We start from the raw sequence: 19838 nt of genomic DNA on the forward strand, positions 1-19838 counted from the left end.
TGATAGATTTTACTTTAGTTTCCCAGGAGGTATTTGCATGTTGTTAGAGACGTCGTCTTATTCAAAACAAACTAATCTTGTGTTGGTGCGTTTCAGATCACTTAAGGGGAAAGGATTTGTGTAAGAGGAGACCTTATGATGCCCTAAGTGGCCTGGATTTATATGGATATGGGGAAGTTGGCATAGGGTCTGTGATGCACACTAGTGTGTAAGGATTATTATGTGACCAACCTTAACACCAAAAGCAAGTAAAGAAAGATTGCTCTTGATTCAGAGCTGTAGCCCCTGTCTACTAGTCCTTACTATTAGTAGATAGTCTCTAGGATTGTAGCTGTAGGACAGTATCATATAGCTCATCCCCACAGTGGCAGCTGGACATTCTGCACTACACACCAGGCTAGATGCTGTGTGGCAGTGCCCTGTCCGCCAGCCTGGCTGGGAAGCCCTCTGTGGGCCCCTCCTTGTGTCTTGGCACAGTTTGGAGGAAGGGTGGTGGTGTCCCACCTCTAAGAGTATAGCCATTGTGAGCCTGGTCTTCCTTTACTGGCAGCACAGACCTCAAACTGTGGAGGTGAGGCTGACTGGGAGGTCCAGAGGATAATGCATGGAATTCAGGAAATTTGCAATGAGAAAAGCTAAACTGTCTGCAAGTCCCCACATCCTTTATCGGGAGGCTCTGAGAAGCACTTATTGAGGAGTTACAGCCTTTCCTAGTTGCTGGTGGCAGTCATGATCAAATCATGATTAACTGAGTTCTTTGTGTTTGGTTTAACGTTTCTGCCTGTCAAATTCGTATTCATCTTTCAAGGTTTATTTTAAATACACGTCCACCAGGAATTCTTTCCTGATTTCATACTCATTCCCCCAGTGGGGATCTAATTTCTGTTTCTCCTTTGGACCCAAAGGCTATATAGCTCATCCTTGTACTGTAGTTATGTGTTTACCTGTCTTGTATTTTTTAGTAGGTGCTACATCTTATTCATCTTTATGTCTCCTTGACAACTGCCTTGTACATAATTGTGCTCAAATCATATTTGTTAAATCAAATTGATTTCTTAAATCTTTATGAAATTCCCAGGAAGTGGGTACACTCATTCTATAGACCTTTATCCAGGATTGGATGGACGGATGGACGGATGGACGGATGGACGGACGAACCAACCAACCTGCAAGCATTTGTTGAGCCCTGAATGTGACTCATATGTAAAGATATTTGGGGAAGGTGACAAAAAATATTAACATTAGAACTTCCGAACATGTGTTCTAATAGGAGGTAATGAACAGCACACAAATGACTATTGAAAAGGCAGCACTGCAGTTGAGAACACTGAGAAATGAGCAGTCAAGTGGCCTTGTTCAGCTTTGCTCCGGGAGAGAGCCCAGCATCTCTTCATGCTGTGGGATTAACCACAAAGCAAGGCTGCCTTTGAAAATATACCTGCTCCCTCCTCAAGTTGGCCAAGGATGCTGACCCCCATACTCTCTTACTGCTGTGCATTAGCTCTTGGCTTGAGGAGCTGATGGTCTTCTTTTGATTTTCTTGGTCTTTGACTTTATCTCTTGTCCAGTTTGTCTTGTAACTATCAGAGGGTGGATGGGAGAAATGAAACCATAACAAACAGTAAATGTGTTCCTCTTGTTTTTAATAATGGCCCCACTAAAAGGTTTTCTGGAGGGGAAGAGCCTCAGAAGGGCAAACCCTGATGGTCGTGATCTGCACATGGGCTCGTTTTCCCTCATCGTCTCGTACTGGCACATAATCAGTTGTTGAAGATGGCATTTGATGGCTGGAGGTGGTGAGGTATTGCTGGTGCGTTTCCTTCCAAAGTTGGAGTGGCCATGCCAGCAGCAGGCCAGTGGTCAGATCTACCTATCCCTACTCCCAAAACACTAATAACAAAAGAAAAAATATGTATATGTGTGTGTGTGTGTACGCACACGTGTATATATACACACATGCGCATAATACACATGCACACACATCTATTTTTATGTGTGTGTATATGTGTGTTAAAAAGTATTTCTTTTATCAAAAGAGCTAAACCCAAATCCCTCCCAACTGCCTTTGTTCACTGATGGGAAGGACAAAGCCCTAAGGAAACAATTAAGCCTGTCGGATGCCTTAGCTGATGAAGAGGCATTTGACAAGCTAAATGTAAGATTGAAACTGCAAGTGCTCATAAACCGGGTCCCCAGAGAGCTTTTAGTGTCCCTGGCCAGGCCTCCCTCCTCACCTCCCCACCCCATGTATTTACATGAGCCTCGTCCTTCAGGCCGTCAGAGTCAGGATGAATTCATACATATCTCCCAAGAAGACTGCAGCAAAATATTTCTGATTGCACATGCTTTCCTTTTGATCCACGTCTCTTTCTGGGAGTCATCCTCACCCTGAGGAAAGGGAAGTAAGTAAGGGACGATAAAATGCAGGTCTGTTGCAGGTAAAACAGCCTCTGCTTTTCATCAGAGATCAGTTACGCTGACCTCTTGCCTCAGCCAGTCTCGTTCCTCCTACTTGCACATCAGGCTCAACTCTCTGCCAGGGAAAGGCTTAGCTACTTCAGAAGGGCCACCGTAGTGCTCTCTAGGAAGGGGGGAGGGAGCCAGACCGGGGTGCAGCAGGTTCACAGTCGGTGCCCTGTCGACCCAGAGGAAGCACTGCTGCCTCTTTTCCGAGGTGAGCTTCTCCAGTTGGACCCGGTCTTCTGCTGTCTCTGTTTCTTGAGCCATCATTTTCTCTGTATTTCCCCTCAACCTGGAGGCTCTCTCTGTTTTGTTCCTTTTTTAGCCTAAAAATAGGCTCGGGTTTCACCATCCTAAAAAGAAATTATCCTCCCGCAGCCTACCGTGGTATCTTGCTCTTTCAGTGCTAGGCTTTTGGAATGATTGCATTTGCTGTATATATTTCCAAAACCCCCCACTCATTTTTCAGCTCGTTATAATTGGGCTTCCTGTGCTCCCTATGGAGGCTGCCGTCGCTGAGTTCACCAGGGATGCCTTAGTTACTAAGTCTCTGGCTCACTGTCTGGCCTCATCCCATTCATTCTCTCTGAAGCACTTAGTGCTATGGACCATGGAGTCTCTCTCCTCCCTCAGCTTCCATGGTGGTTTTCTCTTGTTCCTCCTCTGCTCTCCTGGTCTTTTCCTGCTCTATTTTTTTTTTTTTTTTTTTTTTTTTTTTTGTTTTGGCTGACTCTCCCCGTTAGGTGCTCCATTTAAATGGATACTGTTAATGGGATTCTCTCAGTGACCCCTTCTCTTCTCGTTCTACTTCTTCTCAGGGTATCTCATATTTCCCATGGCTTCAGCCACCCTCTCAGTCCTGATGACTCATAAATCTTGCCTCTCTCCTCGATCCCTTGTTTCCAGTTGTCTCATAGGCAAGTCCACCTGAGTGCTTTGGTGGCTCCCGAGACTTGACATGTTTAGAACCACGTTCCTCTTCTTCCTTCCCTGTCCCCTCAACTTTTTCCTGTTTCTGTGCCCCTTGACCTAGTTAATGTTTAGCCAAGTCACCCAAGTTACACAACTCGGAGTCTTCCCCTTCCTTATTCTCACATCCAGAGAGAAGACTCTCGAATCTATGTGCTACCTGTGATCACTGCCGGTGCCTTAATTAGGCCTTCAGCTCTTCTTGCCTGGACTCAGGTTGACCAGTCTGGCTGCGCAGCCTGTGCACCGCATAACTCCAGGGTGTGTCAGTCACCCTGCCCTGTGCTTGGCACCTGGTTTACCCAAACGCTGATTCTCGTGACAGCTCCCGTGTCTGCAGATGGCAAAACTATAACTTGAGGATTAAAAGACTCACCCAGCGTCTCACAGTTGTAAGCAGCAGAGCAGGGATTTGAGTCCAGCTCTTCTGACTGGCAAGCCCTGGGTCCAGATTCTTCCTCTTCCCCCAGACATTCCATATTGCGGTAACCTCTTTATTGGCCTCCCTTCTCCTGCTCCTGTCCTCCTCCAAGATACCCTTCACACCACCATTATTACCAACTACATCATTCCCCTGCTCAGGCCCTGACCTCCCTCTGTTCCCATCTCCTACCAGGCCCTCAGCATGTCCCATGTCCCTGTGCCCAGGCAAACCGCTGTTTTGTCACTCCTTGCCTTTCTATGTGCAGTTTCCCTTGCAAGGAATGTTCTTCCGTCTCCTGTCTCTGTGATGCAGAGCTTTCTTTGTTCCTTCCTCCAGATCTGCTCTCTGCCATGCTGGGTGCCCAGGGAGGCTGGCCTGTGTGTACTGCATCAGCAGCCTTCTTTACTGTCATGAGAGTTCCTGCCAGGTGGCACACAGTTCTGTCTCTTTCTGGCTTCTGATGACCTCTCACTGCCCTGCCCCCTCAAGCCTTGGGATGCTGAGAGCTCCCACAGGTACTGTAGTATCCCCTGGGGTTTCCCTGCACTCTGCCCTCATCTTTGTAACCAGTCCCTTATTAAACTCTCCTCAGATGACTCAAATTATCTGTTTCTTGCCAGGACCCGGACTGATCAGTTCCCCACGCCACAGTCCCTGCCACCTCCCACATTTCTTCAAGACATCGCTCAGGCAGCAGCTCCCCTCCCTGTGCCTTTCCTGGCTCACAGGCCATTGGCTGCATGCTCCTCCAGGACCATGTCCATAGTGCTCTGTTCCACTGTCCCACTCTTGTCTCACTCCATCAGCACACTCTCAGCTCTTCAAGGATAGGCTCTGAAACTGCTCAGCTCTGTGTCCCAAGAGAATCTGATGTGGGGTGGGGGAGGGTGTGGATACGGAGCAAGATGTGCATTTCTTAGAATAAAGGTTATGCTGAGCCACCCCACAGACACTGTAATCCCTCAGCAACTGCTCCTGGGTGGTGGGGAGACAGACAGTAAGAGAACTTCCGGCATACAGCAAACACACAAACAAAAACCTGGCTGCCTCAGGCCTCCCAACTCACCCCTTTCCCAAACCTATAAAATAAAACCAGAAGACTGTTAAAGGGCGATTTAAACCTTCCGAGACTGAACCAGGAAGGAATAGAAAATATAAACAGACCAATCGCAAGCACTGAAATTGAGACTGTGATTAAAAATCTTCCAACAAACAAAAGCCCAAGACCAGATGGCTTCACAGGCAAATTCTATGAAACATTTAGAGAAGAGCTAACACCTGTCCTTCTCAAACTCTTCCAAAATATAGCAGAGGGAGGAACACTCCCAAACTCATTCTACGAGGCCACCATCACCTTGATACCAAAACCAGACAAAGATGTCACAAAGAAAGAAAACTACAGGCCAATATCACTGATGAACATAGGTGCAAAAATCCTCATCAAAATACTAGCAAACAGAATCCAACGGCACATTAAGAGGATCATACACCATGATCAAGTGGGGTTTATCCCAGGAATGCAGGGATTCTTCAATATACGCAAATCAATCAGTGTGATAAACCACATTAACAAATTGAAGGAGAAAAACCATATGATCATCTCAATAGATGCAGAGAAAGCTTTTGACAAAATTCAACACCCATTTATGATAAAAACCCTGCAGAAAGTAGGCATAGAGGGAACTTACCTCAACATAATAAAGGCCATATATGACAGACCCACAGCCAACATCGTTCTCAGTGGTGAAAAACTGAAACCATTTCCTCTAAAATCAGGAACAAGACAAGGTTGTCCACTCTCACCACTGTTATTCAACATAGTTCTGCAAGTTTTAGCCACAGCAGTCAGAGAAGAAAAAGAAAAGGAATCCAAATCGGGAAAGAAGAAGTAAAGTTGTCGCTGTTTGCAGATGACATGATACTATACATAGAGAATCCTAAAGATGCTACCAGAAAACTACTAGAGCTAATCAATGAATTTGGTAAAGTAGCAGGATACAAAATTAATGCACAGAAATCTCTTGCATTCCTATACACTAACAATGAAAGATCAGGAAGAGAAATTAAGGAAACACTCCCATTTATCACTGCAACAAAAAGAATAAAATAACTAAGAATAAACGTACCTAAGGAGACAGAAGACCTGTATACAGAAAACTGTAAGACACTGATGAAAGAAATTAAAGATGATGCAAACAGATGGAGAGATATACCATGTTCTTGGACTGGAAGAATCAACACTGTGGAAATGGTGATACTACCCAAAGCAATCTACAGATTCAGTACACTCCTTATCAAATTACCAATGGCATTTTTCACAGAATTAGCACAAAAAATTTCACAATTTGTATGGAAACACAAAAGACCCCAAGTAGCCAAAGCAATCTTGAGAAAGAAAAGCAGAGCTGGAGGAATCAGGCTCCCAGACTACAGGCTATACTACAAAGCTACAGTAATCAATACAGTATGGTACTGGCACAAAAACAGAAATATAGATCAATGGAACAAGATAGAAAGCCCAGAAATAAACCCACGCACATATGGTCACCTTATTTTTGATAAAGGAGGCAAGAATATACAATGGAGAAAAGACGGGCTCTTCAATAAGTGGTGCTGGGAAAATGTACAGCTACATGTAGAAGAATGAAATTAGAACACTCCCTAACACCATACACAAAAATAAACTCAAAATGGATTAAACACCTAAATGTAAGGCCAGACACTATAAAACTCTTAGAGGAAAACATAGGCAGAACACTCTATGACATAAATCACAGCAAGATCCTTTCTGACCCACCTCCTAGAGAAATGGAAATAAAAACAAAAATAAACAAATGGAACCTAATGAAACTTAAAAGCTTTTGCACAGCAAAGGAAACCATAAGCAAGATGAAAAGACAACCCCCAGAATGGGAGAAAATATTTGCAAACAAAGCAACTGATAAAGGATTAATCTCCAAAATATACAAGCAGCTCATGCAGCTCAGTATCGAAAAAACAACTGAATCCAAAAATGGGCAGAAGACCTAAACAGACATTTCTCCAAAGAAGATATAAAGATTGCCAACAAACACATGAAAGGATGCTCAACATCACTAATCATTAGAGAAATGCAAATCAAAACTACAGTGAGGTATCACCTCACACCAGTCAGAATGGCCATCATCAAAAAAATCTACAAACAATAAATGCTGAAGAGCGTGTGGAGAAAAGCAAACCCTCTTGCATTGTTGGTGGGAAGGTAAATTGATATAGCCACAATGGAGGTTCCTTAAAAAACTGAAAATAAAACTACCATATGACCCAGCAATCCCACTACTGGGTATATACCCTGAGTAAATCGTAATTCAAAAAGTCATGTACCACAATGTTCATTGCAGCTCTATTTACAATAGCCAATAGCCAGGACATGGACGCAACCTAAGTGTCAATCAACAGATGAATGGATAAAGAAAATGTGGCACATATATACGATGGAATATTACTCAGCTGTGAAAAGAAACGAAATTGAGTTATTTGTAGTGAGGTGGATGGACCTAGAGTCTGTCATACAGAGTGAAGTCAGAAGGGGAAAAACAAATACCATATGCTAACACCTATAATATGGAATCTAAAAAAAAACAAAAAAAAATGGTTCTGAAGAACCTAGGGGCAGGACATGAATAAGGATGCAGACGTGGAGACTGGACTTGAGGACATGGGGAGGGGGAAGGGTAAGCTGGGATGAAGTGAGAGAGTGTCATGGACTTACATGTACTACCAAGTGTGAAATAGATAGCTAGTGGGAAGCAGCTGCATAGCACAGGGAGATCAGCTCGGTGCCTTGTGACCATCTAGAGGGGTGGGATAGGGAGGGTGATCTGTTTTATAACATAGTGAATCAGCTATACATTTACGTATATCCCCATATCTCCTCCCTCTTGCGTTTCCCTACCACCCTCCCTATCCCAACCCCTCTCAGTGGTCACAAAGCACCGAGCTGATCTCCCTTTAACACACCATTGTAAAGCACTTATACTCCAATAAAGATGTTAAAAAAAAAAAAAAAAAAAGGTGATTGGAAGTTGAAATGAGATCAAATATGAATCAGTTCATTTTATCATTTTTTTCTAAGATACGTTAGTGGCCTAGAAGTAAAGGTACATGGTCCTTTATAGTTTTAAAAAAAAAGGAAAAAACTCGATTATGATAGAGAGGGAGTTGTCCTAGGATAAATCAGAATTGTTCAGCCGTTGTCCTGGGGGCATATATGAGAATTAGCATTGTTGACACCTGGAGTAAACACCTGCACTGAGCTCCCTGGCTTGTTCTCTTAACCTCAGGTCCTGGGAGGAAGTGCCTTCAGGTGAGCTGTGATTCAGACCTCCTCTGATGTAGCATCAGGCAAGCAGGTCAGAGCAATCAGAGAAAGAAAACTGCTAGGCAAGAAGAGTACGTGGCCATGCCAGCCAGGCCCAGTCAGGCATGCTTCAGGCCCCGGGGAGGGAGGGGCTGGATACCCTCTCTTCATTTCCTGTCGTGGCACACAAGGCTCCCCATGTGTTGAGCAAGTGGCCTGAGGGTCACTTAGTCTTTGGAAAGACTAAGATGTCCTTATGACATTTATCATATTCCTGGGTTGGTTTGTTTGAAGAAACTCAGATGGAAGGTGGGCCGTCGGGGAGAGCAAAGCCATCAAGCACCACTCACTCAAGTGTCCCGTGAAAATCTCACCCACGTGAGAATGAATTTGTTTTGGCCGTAGAGAGTCTATAAAGGCATCCAGGGCTTGGAAAAATACCTGGAATAAGGAAATTCAGGGTTCCTAGGTGGCATAAATGTACCATAGCACTGACTTCTAGCTAGATTTAGAGATAACAATAGTAATAATAACAATCTAATATTTGAATGATTTTTGACAGTTATTAATCAGCTAAGCAGATAATGCAGATGTGAAGGACTTGGTTAAGATGGCCAGGGTTCAGATTCTGTCTCAGAGACTGCAGTGGGCCAAATTGTGTCCCTCAAAAAGATATGCTGAAGTCCTAACCCCTGATACCTATGAATGTGACTTTATTTGGCAAAAGGACTTTGCTGCTGATGTAATTGAGTTACAGTGAGGTCATAATTGATTAGAGTGAGCCCGAAGTCTAATGATTGGTGTTCTTATAAGAAGAGGGAAATTTGGAGACAGAAACATGGAGGGGAGACACAAGGAAGAAGGTTGGGTGAAGATGGAGACAGCAGATTGGAGTGATGCAACTAAAAGCCAAAGCATGCCAAGGATTGCCGGCAACCACCAGACGCCAGGAGAGACACGTGGACTGGATTCTCCCTCAGAGCCTCTCAAAGGAACTAACCTTGCCAATATCTTGATTTCTGGCTTCTGGAACTCTGAGAGGTTAAATTTCTGTTGTTTTAAATTATCACTTTATGATAATTTGTTACAGCAGCCCTGGGAAACTAATACAGATACCTACTAGCTGTGTGACCTTGAGAATGTTGACTAACCCCTCTCAGTTTCCTCATCTATAAAATGGGGATAGTAGTAGTACCCACCTCATAAGGTTGTGAGGATTAAATGAGTTTTTATGTGTAGTGTGACTTGAGCAGTGCCTGGCACATGAGAGGGACCCAAGAGATCAGCAACTATTCTTGCTCACTTCAGTTCAGTAAAGAGTTTTTTGAGCACCTACTGTGTGCCACGTACTATGTAGAAATCATTTCATTTGATTCGCATAACAATCCTGTGAGACTTCTCGTGCCTTTTTGAGGTTGAGAAAACTAAAGCTCAGAGCTTTGAGAAAGTAGAAGAGCTGCCATCTCAGCTGAGGCTTTTGTGGCTCTGTTCTGTCAGTTCTTTTATTCCACAAAACCACAGGGATCTCAAGGGATACAGGGCAGTGGATCAGGAAGGGTGTGAACTTCTGACTGTGATTTATTTTGCACTGGGGAGACTTATGCCTGACCCCTTTCTCCACATACCACTTAAAGAAGGGAAGGTTTCCCTGTCGTGAAAGCAAGAAGACAAATTGTTCATGGAGAAAGGAGAGGAAGATGCAGCTTTCTAAGCGAGGCTCCCCCAGCACACAGCAGTCAAAGCAGCACCCTTCTATTTGTGGTGTGCTGGTATTCTCTCCGCTCTCTGGCTCAGGAGGAAAGCTGTGTCTCTGAGCAAGAGTCTTCAGGAAGCCTGAGGATCCTCAGAAGTGTAGGAAGGTTGGCTGACCCCAGAAAACATGAACACACCAAATGTGTGAACCCAGATAACACAGAAGCAGAGGAGAAAGAATTGGCAGCCTGTGTAAAGATTTGGTTTTTGAAAGCCAACAGCAGGTGACAGTTATTTTGGAGAAATTACCAGTGTTGCAGAGAAGTTAAAGCCTTGAAGTATGTGAAAGGATTGTTGGGGTTTTGTGAGGGACACTGGCCTGTTTTTTGCCTGTTTGTCAAGTAGTGAACAAGAGGAAGTTTACTTATCACAGTGCTTGGTATTTAGAAAGTGCTCTGTGGTGGTTTGTGGTTGATTCAAGTAAACCAGGGAAGATTTTGTGGGATATAAGAAAGCACTTCTTAACAGCTGTGAAATTCAAACATGAATTAACTGCTGAGACAGGCCGTGAGGGTGACTTAACTGGACTTTCAAAAGATAAATGTGTATTTGTCTGACTCTCACTAGATTTTAAAATTCAGTTGATTGTTTACTTCTCATTTCAGGTACACAGTAGATAGTTGTCATAATAATTTAGACATTTTTATAATGTTACGCCTTGAAGAAACCTTAGAAATCAGCTATGATACTCGGATTTCTCTGCCTGCAGTTGTGTAGATGGGCTTGACTGTCTCACGAGGTCTCTCCTAGCCCTAAAATCCCAGACTTCTTTCCAGATCACACTGTGGTGAGGCAGGTCTGAAATACGGCCCAGCTATGGCTGCCAGCAGATCTTGGACAATGTATTCCTACACCTCAGACAGCTGTGAAGTAAGGAGACCACGTTCCATGAGGGACTGTGGCACCATTTCATGAGTTGATCACCATTCCTTTATGCCAGATAGCAGCCCTGAAAATGGCTAAATTGAGGGATGAAGAAGATGAAAACTGATCTAACTTCTAATTAAAGAAAACCAGTCAAAGTGATAAAGGGCCCTGAAAATACAGTAGGAGAGAAAGATAATCAGACCAAAGCAGTACTAGGAAGAAATGATCAAGATGAAGGACAATTTGGTCTAAAGATTAGATTAAAATAAGAGACATGGGGAAAAGAATGATGACCAGGGACAGAAATGTGGAACTGTGTGAATGCTCCAGGACTGGGTGGGAAGAGAAGACACACCAGTGTTCAGGGAGCATGCAGGGGCTGGGGGTAAGGGTCGGGGGGGGTGCTCATTGCTGTAGATTTTGGTGTGGTTCTATTAGCAAAGCATTGGGGGCCCCCCTCCACCCACCACCTTTCCTAATATTTTCCCTAGGCCCTCTGAAGATAACACATTCTTTTGGGGGGACCCACAAAAATCACACAGTCTGGGCTGCTTGGGGAATCACTGCTGCCGTGGGCAGAAGTCATGCTGGGTTTTCGCAGGACCATGACTTCATGGCTGTGCCACGCTCAGCTGGTCTCGAGCAGCAGGTTGGTTCTGCTTTCTGTCTTCTGCATTTTTCACATCATGCTTCTTCTTCTCCCAGAGGTCTTCCCTTAAGATCCCACTGGGTTTTGTCTTTACCATCTGCAAGTTACTTGGTAGCTTATCTTGGTTCATTTCCATGTGTCCTTGTGGGTTAGGGATGCCCGTGCCTTCCAGGGCCTTCAGAGAAAAATCTCTTCTTCACATTCAAACTGGAGAAACCCCAGAGAGATGGTGATGTTGGGGGAACAGGGATGATTTCTCTTTGTTACTCCATTTGCCATTTCTAGAGTTATTTCCACAGTTTTAAAGTATTTGTACAATGGGTTATAGAATATTTGTCCATCTGCTATCTCATCCACTTTCAATATTTGCCCATCCCAGAACTTTACAACTGCTCTGAAAGATGTTTTTATTGCCCTTACTTGAAGGATTAGGAAAGAAGGCTGAGAGAAGGAAAAGAGTTTGCCTGGGGCCCCATGGCAGGTCTAGATCCTCTGTCCTGAGGTTCTGTGCTTTCTGCCGTGGCGGGTCCCAGCTGGCTAGGTGAGACCCAGCAGGTTTCGAGCAGAAGACAGCATGGAGACTTTTCTGTGGAACTCTGTGTCTGGGCATCTTGGTGAGACCCAGCAGGTTAGGTGAGCTGATGAGACCCAGCTCACCTAACTGGCTAGGTGAGACCCAGCAGGTTTTGAGCAGAAGCCAGCATGGAGACTTTTCTGTGGAGCTCTGTGTCTGTGGGTCTTGGATAGGGGAGCATGGATGTAGACTCAGGAAACCTTGCAGGTGACTCAAGACCCTTCACATTCTCTGTAGCCAGTGGGTTCCAAGGTCAGCCAGCAGTCCCCATGGAGATAAGGGGCAGTAGGGGCAGGATACTAGTTGTTGGGGGGACATGGCCATGGCATTTTCGAGTGTATAACATCCAGAGAGAAGGATGGTGACAGAGTAAGGTTGTTGTCTCAGGAAATAAGAGATGAGAACTTGAAGACAGAAGTACAACATAGTTTATTCTAATTGGGTCCAAAAAGGTGAGACCATGAAGAAAAATCACGTGGCTGCCTACATTTGCATAAAATGTCTTTTGAGAAGTACACAGTTTGGAAAGCAGAGCTTAAAATCAAGTATAAGTGCAGAGGAACTGAAACCCTGAATGCACTGGGTTCATGGAAAAGACTGACGATGAGAGAAGAAAAGTATAAAAGAAAAGAGAGTAGCACATGACAAAGAGATATTGTGAAGTCCCATTGTTCTAACCATGTGTCTCCTTTTTTTTTTTTTTAACCTCAAGTAGAGAACTGTCGGGTCTTCAAACTAGAAACACTAGAACATAGGTGATTTGAAAAATAGAAGTTTGAAAACCACGAGGAAAAAGGCAGGCGTCCTTCACTCCTTTAAACGTGTCCAGACCTTGGTCACTTAGGACCTGGAGTCCTAAAGAATGTGATTGCAATATGATATTTGATCATCTTTGCAAAATCATGGGGAATGGATGAGATATGAGAAGATTACAAGAAAAAGACATTTCACTTTTTAGAAAGGGGAAAACTCTGGGTCTACGAATTACAGACTAGTGAACTTGTCATTGCCCCTGGGCAAAATTCTAGAAGAGATCATTAAGCAGATGATCTGTGAGAGCTTGGAAAAGGAAATAGTGATCCCTAGGAGACAGTCCTAAAAACCAATTACCAAGTATGCTTAGGAAGTCTGCCTTAAGAGCAGTTGTGCAAATTAGATTTGACTGTTTGAGTTGACCACAGTGTGAATGAGCAGTGAGATGCTGTAACTGAAGAAAAAAATATGATCAGAGATGCTTTGCTAAAAATTCAGTTCTAGGGCATAGAAAATATCCAAATTCACTCTGTCATGTTCTCATCCCTTTAGGAATATGCATTCAGTTCTGTGTTTTAAGAGTCATTGGTAAATTGGGGTATGTACAGAAAAGGTTAACAAGGAAGATGGAGATCGTATTTACTGAGCAAGCAACTCACCATATGTTGGGCGTTGTGTTAAATACTGGAGGGGAGTGTTTTAATACTTAAATACTATGAAGAGATCATTAATCTACCTGTTTTCAGATCAGGAAAGAAAGGGTTATGTCAACTGAGTAGTTTGCATAAGGCTAACAGCTAGGAAGTGGCAAAGCTAAGACTTGAACCTAGATCTCTCTCAACCCAAAGCCCATACCCTTTCCACAGTACAAACCTGCCAGAGTAATAAAAGATCTAGAAAATGGGCTGGTTGAGGAACTCTTGAAGGAAGAGGAAGTGTGTCACTTTAAAGAATGAGAGGAGTAAATATAAATGTGGTGGTTTTCAAAGGGTTGCCATGTAGAAGGATTAGCCTTGTTCTCTGAGGCCCCAAAGGATAGAACTAGGGCAGTAGTGTGGCAGTACTAATAGCAGTTACCATTTATTAACCATTTGTTATAAGCTGATCCTTCTGCATACATTCATTCTTTAAACCTCATGAGTGAGGTACAGTACTATGGTTATCCCCATTTCACAGGTGAAGAGCCATGAGTAAATCAAGATAATGCCCAGGATCTAACAGCTAGTAATTAGCAGAGCCTGGGCCTATGATCCAGATCTGTCCCACACCAGGGCCAGTGTTTTCAACCATTTCTTTCCACTGCATTGCTGTTGGTAGATTTCTAATCAATGTAAGGGGAAATTTCCAAGTAATGAGAAGCTCTCCGAAAGGAGGAATGGCTACTCTAACTGGAGTGAACTGCTCATCACTGACAAATGCTGAATGACAGGGATGCTGGGTTGGACAGATCTGAGGACTACACAGGTCTCTTTCTACCCTACATTCCGTTTCTTTTTTTCTGTGCTCCTAAAAGAAACACATTGACCTATAGATTAATAGTCAAGGAAGTGAGAAGCGGGGTGCTGGTGGTGGGTCTAGTGGTTCTTTATCAATCTGTCAACTTGAATTCCAGCATAACTATAAAACCCAAATCCAGTTTCTCCAAGATATTGTTTATATTTCTGTAATTTATGTTACGTTTATGGACATAACAGTGTATAGAAAAGTTTATTGCTGTGGCTTGAATGCATAACAGTTCCATCAGTGAGTAAAAATTATAATTCTATGCATATTTTGAGATAAAACCAAGAAATTTTAAGAAATTTGAAGTGGGAATAAATCTAATAATATCTTAGTAATCATTATTAACACTATATGAACTACTTTGGTATCCTACCCTATAATTATACTGAAAGTTATGAAAATTGAGATACTTTTTGGAAGTGGGATCAGAACTGCACTAGACTTAAGGATAAAGATTAAGGAGGGGAAAAGGGAAATCTTTTCTTATTCTCTTGAGTCCTCATATTATTCTTTCTCCCCTCCCCCACCCCCAACACACACACAATCACAGTTCTTAAAACCAAGGTATGAAGAAGTAAGGGTTCTTGGAATATAGTTCTAGATCTGGAAGTTTGGACGTGAGGCCTTAATTTGTTGATTTATTAATTTGTGGGTGAATGAGGTCACATGGAAAAACTTCCTGCTTCTTGATTGTGTTGGCGGATACTTTTCTGAGCTCTAACTTGTTGACTTTATAGTTAGCTAGAGATTATTGACTTTTAATAACTTACACATTAAGTTTCTGAACTCAGACATAACAGAGCAGTCTCCAAAGAGCTCCAGTCCAAAGAGAGTGGCTGCATCCATGCCCAGGTTATCATCATATTTGCCGAAAAGGTGCTTTGTCTACCAAGGTAAAGTTAACCCTAGCTTGCTGCCATCCCTGAGTGCCTTCCATGTCTCTGTGTCTTGTTGGCATGCCAGTCTGCCTTCATATCTGCTCCATCGGTTTTAAATCTAGTTCTCAGTCCTTAGGGTATTACCTAATAATAAATGAGAAACTCAAAAATCAAAGGAGTTTTATGTGTGATGCATCTGAACTAATAGGACCTCACTTCTGTCTGGGGGTGGGGGAAATGAATAGCCAGGCAGAGCACATTATGGGTGCTTATTAAGGATAGCAAGGACTCCTCCCTCCCTCCTAAGCATGCATTCGGAACCTCCTATGTGCCGATTGCAGTGCTGGCACTGGAATACCAAGATGTGGCCCTGTTGCTTCAAGAAACTTCAGTATAAACATCATAGTGAGTATTGGTTCAAGATGGCGGAGTAGAAGGGTGTGCGCTCACTCCCTCTTGCGAGAGCACCAGAATCACAACTAACTGCTGAACGGTCATCAACAGAAAGACACTGGAAGTCACTAAAAAAGTTACCCCACATCCAAAGACAAAGGAGAAGCTGCAATGAGATGGTAGGAGGGGCGCAACCACAATAAAATCAAATCCCATAACCGCTGGGTGGGTGACTCACAAGCTGGAGAACACTTGTAACACAGAAGTCCACCCACTGGAGTGAAGGTTCTGAGACCCACATCAGGCTTCCCAACCTGGGGTTCTGGCAACGGGAGGAGGAATTCCCAGAGAATCATACTTTGAAGGCTAGCAGGATTTGATTGCAGGACTTCGACAGGACTGGGGGAAACAGACTCTACTCTTGGAGGGCACACACAAAGTAGTGTGCGCATCAGGACCCAGGGGGAAGGAGCCGTGACCCCATAGGAGACTGAACCAGACATACCTGCTAGTGGTGGAGGGTCTCCTGCAGAGGCAGGAGGTGGCTGTGGCTCACCGTGGGGACAAGGACACTGACAGCAGAAGTTCTGGGAAGCACTCCTTAGTGTGAGCCCTCCCAGAGTCCATCATTAACCCCACCAAAGAGCCTGTAGCCTCCAGTGCTGGGTCACCTCAGGCCAAAAAATCAACAGGGAGGGAACTCAGTCCCACACATCAGCTGACAACTGGATTAAAGTTTTACTGAGCTCTGCCCACCAGAGCAACACCCTGTTCTGCCAACCACCAGTCCCTCCCATCAGGAAGCTTGCACAAGCCTCTTAGATAGCCTCATCCACCAGAGGGCAGACAGCAGAAGCAAGAAGAACTACAGTCCTGCAGCCTGTGGAAGGAAAACCACATTCACAGAAAGAAAGACAAAATTAAAAAGCAGAGGGCTATGTACCACATGAAGGAACAAGATAAAACCCCAGAAAAACAATTATATGAAGTGGAGATAGGCAACCTTCCAGAAAAAAAAATCAGAATAATGATAGTGAAGATGATCTAGGACCTCGGAAAAAGAATGGAGGCAAGGATCGAGAAGATGCAAGAAATGTTTAACAAAGACCTAGAAGAACTAAAGGACAAACACCTAGAAGAATTAAAGAACAAACAAACAGAGATGAACAGTACAATAACTGAAATGAAAAATACACTAGAAGGAATCAATAACAGCATAACTGAGGCAGAAGAACAGAGAAGTGACCTGGAAGACAGAATGGTGGAATTCACTGCCACAGAACAGAATAAAGGAAAAAGAATGAAAAGAAATGAAGACAGCCTAAGAGACCTCTGGGACAAAATAAAACACACCAACTTTTGCATTATAGGGGTCCCAGAAGGAGAAGAGAGAGAGAAAGGGCCCGAGAAAATATTTGAAGAGATTATAGTCGAAAACTTCCCTAACACGGGAAAGGAAGTAGCCACCCAAGTCCAGGAAGCGCAGAGAGTCCCAGACAGAATAAACACAAGGAGAAACACAAGGAGAAACATGCCAAGACATATAGTAATCAAACTGACAAAAATTAAGGACAAAGAAAAATTATTAAAAGCAATTATTAAAAGTTCCCTTAAGGGAACTCCCATAAGGGTAACAGCTGATTTCTCATCAGAAACTACAAGGCAGAAAGGAGTGACACAATATATTTAAAGTGATGAGAGGGAGGAACCTACAACCAAGATTACTCTACAACCACGATTACTACCTACAACCAAGATTACTCTACCCAGCAAGGATCTCATTCAGATTTGACAGAGAAATCAAAAGCTTTACAGATAAGCAAAAGCTAAGAGAATTCAGCACCACCAAACCAGCTCTACAACAAATGCTAAAGGAACTTCTCTAAGTGGGAAACACAAGACAAGAAAAGGACCTACAAAAACAAACCCAAAACAATGAAGAAAATGGTCATAGGAACATACATATCGATAACTACCTTAAATGTGAATGGATTAAATGCTCCAACCAAAAGGCAGAAGCTCGCTGACTAGATACAAAAACAAGATCCGTCTATATGCTGTCTACAAGAGACCCACTTCAGACCTAGGGAAACATACAGACTGAAAGTGAGGGGATGGAAAAAGATATTCCATGCAAATGGAAATCAAAAAAAGCTGGAGTAGCGATACTCATATCAGATAAAATAGACTTTAAAATAAAGAATGTTATAAGAGACAAGGAAGGACACTACATAATGATCAAGGGATCAATCCAAGAAGAAGATATAACAATTATAAATATATATGCACCCAACATAGGAGCACCTCAATACATAAGGCAAATGCTAACAGCTATAAAAGAGGAAATTGGCAGTAACACAATAACAGTGGGGGACTTTTTTTTTTTGCGGTACGTGGGCCTCTCACTGTTGTGGCCTCCCCCGTTGCAGAGCACAGGCTCCAGACGCGCAGGCTTAGCGGCCATGGCTCACGGGCCTAGCCAATCCGCAGCATGGGGGATCTTCCCAGACCGGGGCACGAACCTGTGTCCCCTGCATTGTCAGGCGGACTCGCAACCACTGCGCCACCAGGGAAGCCCTCCTACAGTGGGGAACTTTAACACTTCACTTACACCAATGGACAGATCATCCAGACAGAAAATTAATAAGGAAACACAAGCTTCAAATGACACAATAGGGGCTTCCCTGGTGGTGCAGTGGTTCAGAGTCCGCCTGCCGATGCAGGGGACACGGGTTCGTGCCCCGGTCTGGGAAGATCCCACATGCCGTGGAGCGGCTGGGCCCGTGAGCCATGGCCGCTGAGCCTGCATGTCCAGAGCCTGTGCTCCGCAATGGGAGAGGCCACAACAGTGAGAGACCTGCGTACCGCCAAAAAAAAAAAAAAAAAAAAAAAGACACAATAGACCAGATGGATTTAGTTGATATTTATAGGACATTCCATCCGAAAACAGCAGATTACACTTTCTTCTCAAGTGCACATGGAACATTATCCAGGATAGATCACTTCTTGGGTCACAAATCAAGCCTCAGTAAATTTAAGAAAATTGAAATCACATCAAGCATCTTTTCCAACCACAACACTATGAGATTAGAAATCAATTACAGGAAAAAAAATGTAGAAAACGCAAACACATGGAGGCTAAACAATATGTTACTAAATAACCAAGAGATCACTGAAGAAATCAAAGAGGAAATCAAAAAATACCTAGACACAATTGATAATGAAAACATGATGATCCAAAACCTATGGGATGCAGTAAAAGCAGTTCTAAGAGGGAAGTTTATAGCAATACAATCCTACCTCAAAAAGCAAGAAAAATCTAAAGTAAACAATCTAACCTTACACCTAAAGGAACTAGAGAAACAAGAACAAACAAAACCCAAAGTTAGTAGAAGGAAAGAATTCATAAAGATCAGAGCAGAAATAAATGAAATAGAAACAAAGAAAACAGTAGCAAAGATCAATAAAACTAAAAGCTGGTTCTTTGAGAATATAAAATTCATAAGCCTTTAGCCAGACTCATCAAGGAAAAGAGGGAGAGGACTCAAATCAATAAAATAAGAAATGAAAAAGGAGAAGTTACAATGGACACTGCACAAATAGAAAGCATCATTAGAGACTACTACAAGCAGCTCTGTGCCACTAACATGGACAACCTGGAAGAAATGGACAAATTCTTGAAAAGGTATAACCTTCCAAGACTGAACCAGGAAGAAACAGAAAACATGAACAGACCAATCACAAGTAATGAAGTTGAAAGCATGATTAAAAATCTTCCAACAAACAAAAATCCAGGACCAGATGGCTTCACAGGTGAATTCTTTCAAACATTTAGAGAAGAGCTAACACCCATCCTTCTCAAACTCTTCCAGAAAATTGCAGAGGAAGGGACACTCCCAAACTCATTCTCCGATGCCACCATTACCCTGATACCAAAACCAGACAAAGATACTACAAAAAAGAAAATTACAGACCAATATCACTGATGAATATACATGCAAAAATCCTCAACAAAATACTAGCAAATAGAATCCAACAACACATTAAAAGGGTCATGCACCATGATTAAGTGGGATTTATCCCAGGGATGCAAGAATTCTTCACTATATGCAAATCAATCAATGTGATACCCCATATTAACAAAGTGAAAAATAAAAACCATATGATCATCCCAATAGATACAGAAAAAGCTTTTGACAAAATTCTCCACCCATTTATGATAAAAAAAAAAATCTCTAGAAAGTGAGCATAGAGGGAAGCTGCCTCAACATCATAAA

General features: G+C 43.1%; 1 protein-coding gene and 1 long non-coding RNA gene across 5 annotated transcripts in view; one reads left to right on the forward strand and one right to left on the reverse strand.

The window, feature by feature from the left end:
- Positions 1-19838, forward strand: part of NOS1AP (nitric oxide synthase 1 adaptor protein) — a 76714-nt gene that overhangs the window by 21843 nt on the left and 35033 nt on the right. The gene's annotated exons all lie outside the window — the stretch shown is intronic.
- Positions 970-19491, reverse strand: LOC113616047 (uncharacterized). 4 transcript variants are annotated; one of them, XR_003431198.1, is made up of 3 exons: positions 19481-19491; positions 2256-4035; positions 970-1890 (listed from the first exon to the last, which is right to left on the reverse strand). It is a non-coding gene; the product is annotated as an uncharacterized LOC113616047 (long non-coding RNA). The 4 variants fall into 4 exon arrangements; XR_003431199.1 differs by lacking the exon at positions 19481-19491 and having other exon boundaries at positions 2256-2388; positions 2482-5064; XR_003431200.1 differs by lacking the exon at positions 19481-19491 and having other exon boundaries at positions 2256-2388; positions 3806-5063.

This window comes from Aethalodelphis obliquidens, unplaced genomic scaffold (genome assembly GCF_003676395.1).
Source record: "Aethalodelphis obliquidens isolate GAN/ISIS:26980383/991018 unplaced genomic scaffold, ASM367639v1 scaffold130, whole genome shotgun sequence".
NCBI lineage: Eukaryota > Metazoa > Chordata > Mammalia > Artiodactyla > Delphinidae > Aethalodelphis > Aethalodelphis obliquidens.